Source organism: Leuciscus leuciscus (assembly GCF_965113295.1).
Source record: "Leuciscus leuciscus genome assembly, chromosome: 17".
NCBI classification, from domain to species: Eukaryota; Metazoa; Chordata; class Actinopteri; order Cypriniformes; family Leuciscidae; genus Leuciscus; species Leuciscus leuciscus.
Window position 1 is genome coordinate 29,477,413 of NC_138741.1, and position 5,453 is coordinate 29,482,865.

Here is a 5,453-nt window from a genome sequence, read left to right on the forward strand (position 1 = left end):
GTGAACTTTGAATTAGAACAGTACTTGGGCAGCAACTGATGACGTTTCAGTACAGACAAGACAAGTAGAGACAAGAATGCATATTGAGAAACGGCCCATGACGCAGCGTCATTTGAAAGTTCAACCAGTGGAAACTGGATCTCAGGTGATGTGGGTGGGTATAGTGGGATGGGACGATATGTAGAGAGCAATCAGACACTCCCTTCCAGGAGTGCGCTTGATTGGGCTGATTGCCCTGATTGACAGGTCTTGATTTACTGTGCACCACAGAATAGGAGTGCACAGCTGAAACAGTGCTGGAAGACTCACCAACCGGGATCTTATTGCTTGATACTTATTCTATGTAATTATAAATAATTGTATGCTGTACTGTAGATTTACACATGTAAGTAGGTCTTATGCTCAGTATAACACTCTTTTTTTTTTTTTTTTTTTTGGACTTTTGATAAACAGGCTAAATGGTTCCAAATGCCATAACTTTTGATTACTTTGAAAAATCAACACAACATTTTGCCCAGATACAGTTGACATGATTGTGAACAAGTCCAAACTTGATTTTTATGAGCTTCCATATATACTTAGTCATCATTTCAATCATCAATAATAACTAAATAAATCAATAAATTGCATTGCTTTTTCTGGGGGTTTCTCAGCAATGATGTAACATAAGAACCACCAAACATGATCAAATTTATTTTTCAATATTTGAAAGGGTTTCTATCAAATGAGACCATGCACTTATTTCTATCTTGTTTTTCTGTAGAGTTATAAGCCATTACTTTTAAATATGCCACTTAGACGTGAAATCATTAAAAATGCCTTCGGGTGTAAGTGGTTAAGAGAATAACCTTAAAGATTCTTATAATATTATAATGTGCCACTGAGTTAGCAAAATGTAATGTAAATTAACAAATAGGAAGCAAATTTTGGAGTTCATATAGATAACACGTGTGATTTTAGTTAACCATAGTATGCAATTCTGAAACATTAAACCAAAAGAGTTTGAATTAATACATGGGCCAAACTCTATAAAAGGAAAATCATGAGATAGGAACATTGGTTATTTTAGACCTCAAACATGTGACTAATATATAATCAAACCTATTTTACAATCTGTCGAGACGCTTTCGCAAATGCAAGCTCCAGGCCGTCAGCGGCCATTCAGCACTCATGTTCCCGCAGAGAACAGCGTCATCTCGGCCAGTCTTTTGGGAATTTGCCCAACATATCAAACGGGCAATCTTTGGTCTTATTAATCTATTACTTGTTCCAGATCAAATTGATTATGGTTAAGGGGAAAATTAAGTTTCATAACTCTATGTTATATACTCTATGTTATATGTTATATATGGCTATATTTTTTATTTAAATATTGTTGTTCAACAAATATTATTTTATCTAAATAATATGCCGTATTTGGTATAGAGAAAGGATCGTAATATGGACTTCAGTGAAAGTTACATTATTACGCCATTGGATGGCGTCAAAAACTGCCTTTATGAGTGAGTCAGAACAAGGTGAGCACTGGGCACCGGAGCAACAGCAGCTTATACGCTCACACGAATAGAAAACATTTACTCGATCGGAAAGACGGCAGTTGGAACAGCTGTACTGTGACTGGACTGGAGATGGAGATGGAGGAAGGAGATGGAAGAGGACGGGATAGGGGGAAAGATGGAAAGGGAAAGCAGGTAGGAGGTAAAAATGAAAATTTGATGAAGAAAAGGAAGGCTTGCACACTAGGTACAAGTAGTAACTCGGATTTGAGTGGTGAGGAGAGTGATGTACATTAGAGGAACGAGATGACGAAGATTATAAAGTAGTGATCAAGTTTAGGATGGAAGGTGGAGTGGAAGGTATAAATCCGGTTAGACTGACATCAGCATTAAAAAAGGTGATTGATGATATAAATGCAGCAAGGGTGCTACGAAATGGAAGTTTATTGATTACTTGTAAAGACATGGGTCAGAGGGGATCGGGCACTCAAGCTGGAAAGAATGGGGCAGAGTGCTGTATCTGATCAGGGAAGGACAAAATGGAGAAAGGGGGTGATTACAGGTATTCCAGTGTGTGTAGGGATGGAAGAGGTGAAGACTAATTTAAGGGGTGGGATAATGATGAGTGCACAAAGACTTCAAACAACAAAAGAAGGAATTAAGGAGGATAGTCTGTCAGTTTTGTAACAGTTTGAGGGAGAGGCCCTCCCAAAGAAAATAACAATTTGTTATATGAGTTACTTTGTAAGACCTTACATGCCAAAACCACTTAGATGCTATAACTGTCAGCGGTTTGGACATGTAGCCGTAGCCTAATGTGCAAGGAGACAAGAAGGTGTGCCAGATGTAGAGGAAATCATAACGGTCAGTGTGGGGAAGGTGTACCACCTAAATGTTGTAACTGTGGAGGTGCTCATAATGTGGCTTATGGAGGATGTGCAGTGATGAAGGAAGCAGTACATGTGCAATAAATGAGAGTAGGACAGAAGGTGTCATATGCAGAAGCAGTTAAAATGGTCCGAAACCAGACAGCAGGAACTAGCAGTGTGGGTAGTGTGGAGAAAGAAACAAGACAAATAAAGCAGAATGACGGGAATATGATGCAAGTAAATGCAAGGAAACTAGTCACATTTATAGCTGGTATGATTAATGGTACAGCAGATGTAAAATCAAAGACAGAAAGAATACAGTTGATAGTTATGGCGGCAGAGTGACATTTGGACGTAACAGGGCTGACATGGGAAACAGTGAGAGATGATCTCAAACATCAGTCTAGTCAGGAAATATGGGTTGGTTGATATTAATCATGGTGTTTTTAATACAATGGAATGCCCGAAGCTTGGTAGCAAATGGACAAGAGCTTAAAAGCTTTATTGATAAAGTGGTGGGTGCAAAAGCCAGATGTTATTTGTATCCAGGAAGCCTGGCTTAGACCAAAACTAGATTTTGTGATACAGGGGTATGTGTCTGTTCGTCGAGATAGAAATGAAGGAGGTGGGGGAAACGGGGACTCCCATATAGGGTCCTGGGATTGGGAAAGGAGTTGGAATATATGGTGGTGGAGGTGTGGGTAGGACTGGATGGTGTAGCTATAATTAACTTTTACAATCCATGTAGGAAACTGGAATTAGATAAAATGGAAGATGTTGAGGGACAGGACAGACGAAAGGTAGTGTGGTGTGGGGATTTTAACGCTCACAGTCCACTTTGGGGTGGGAAGAAGTTGGATGAAAATGGTCGGGTGATAGAGGAGTTGTTGGATTTGAAAGGGATGGTGTGTCTTAATGATGGTAGAGGAACAAGGATTGATATGGTTTCAGGAAATGAGGCTGCACTAGACCTTACTTTTACATCTAATGATATAGCAAGGTTATGTGAATGGGAGATACGGGAGGGGTCGACAGTAGGGAGTGATAATTTTCCTATATTATGCTCAATTAGAATGAGAGTTGAAAAACAGTCTGAAGAGGGAGTAGGGAGAAGGGTGTTTGGTAAGGCTAATTGGGCAAAATTCAAGGAGTTATGTGAGGAAAGATTAACTGGGAAAGTTAGAGATATGGATATTGATAGAGAGTTTAGTAGTTTCCAGGAAATTGTTAGAGGGGTGGCAGATGAAACTATTCCCAAGAGTTCTGGGAAAAGGAAAAGGAAAGCAGTTCCATGGTGGACAGAGAAATGCAGAGAAGTAGTAAAAGGTAGGAATAGGGCCTTCAGGCAATTGAGACGAACCCATAATTATGAGCATTTGTTACAGTATAAAAGGGCTCAAGCATTAGTAAGAAAGACCATAAGCCAGGCTAAGAGGAATTATTGGCATCAGTTCTACAGCTTAATACTGTACGTAGAATGACACCGGTCAGAGAAGTACGGGGGATGATAAGGAAGATGGGTGGCGTGAGGAGGGATTGGGACTACCCCTATTGGTCAGTGAGAAAGAGAAGGCAGTGACTGAAAAAAGAGAAGTTTTTGTAGCAATATACAGTTCTGATAACCTAGAGGGAAATTGGAAGAAAGGAAGGGAAAGGACATTAAAGACTTATCCTGGAGTCTTGGAAAAAAGAGAGGAGGTGGATGATGCATTAAGTACACCTTTTTCTAAGGCAGAGATGGAGAGAGAGAGATTACCAGAGCAGGGATGACATCACCAGGAGGAGATGAAATGTGTTATGTCATGTTGTCTTTTATGGGTGAGATAGCATTAGGGAAGACTGCTAAGACTATTCAATAGAGTTTGGGAGGAAGGACAGCTTCCAAAAAGTTGGAAAGAAGCAGTTGTAGTCCCAATTAGGAAACCAGGAAAGGATCTTACAAAACCTACTAGCTATAGACCTATTGCATTAACATCTCATGTAGGTAAAATTATGGAACGTATGATCACGGATAGACTGGTTTATTTATTGGAGAAGAGGGAATTAATTTCATCATTTCAAAGTAGATTCAGAAAGGGTAGAGGGACAATGGATCCAGTGTTTTGCCTGGAAGATGAAATAAGGAAATCACAAGTTAATAGGGAAACAGTGGTGGCAGTCTTCTTAGATGTTGAGAAAGCGTACGATATGATGTGGAAAGAGGGGTTGATGATTAAATTAGATATTTTGGGAGTAGGAGGTAGGTCCTTTAACTGGGTGAAGGATTTCCTGTATGGGCGCTCTATTCGGGTGAAAATAGGGAAATAAATATCTGGTAGCTATCTTGTAGAAAATGGTACCCCTCAGGGTAGTGTTATTAGTCCTTTTCTCTTCCTCATCATGATAAATGATGTATTTTCAGATGTAGGGCCTGGGATTGGAAAATCGTTGTATGCGGATGATGGGACCTTGTGGAAAAGGGGAAGGAACATAAAATATTCAGTAAGTAAGGTCCAGGAAGCAATAGGACTGGTAGAACGGTGGTCAATGAGATGGGGTTTTAGATTTTCAAATAAAAATGAATGTATGTACATGTACATATGGATATATGTGAAGTATTTTATAATCATCTGAATAGGGAGTATAATGGCTATTTGGATATTTACACAGATGGAGCTAAGGATCCTCAATCTGGACAAACTGGGACTGCATTCAGAGTACCAAAGATGGGGATCAAAGTGCAGAAGAGACTGTCTGATCATTTATCTGTATATACAGTGGAGCTGTTGGGTATTTGGTTGGCATTACAGTGGGTAGAAGAAGTTAGACTAGATAAAGTTGTAATTTGCTACGACTCTAGTGCAGTTCTAAAGAGTTTGCAATCATTCAAGTCACAATCAAGGCAGGACTTGGTATATGAGGTACTAGAATGTCACACACAGGTTTGTCAAATGGGGATGAGGGTAAAGTTTACATGGGTTCCAGCACATGTAGGCGTTAAAGGAAATGAAATGGTTGATAGTTTGGCAAAACAAGCCAGTAAAAGGGAAGTTGTTAAAATATCAATTTCAATAAATAAAGCAGAAGCTAAGGCCCAAATCTGGATGAA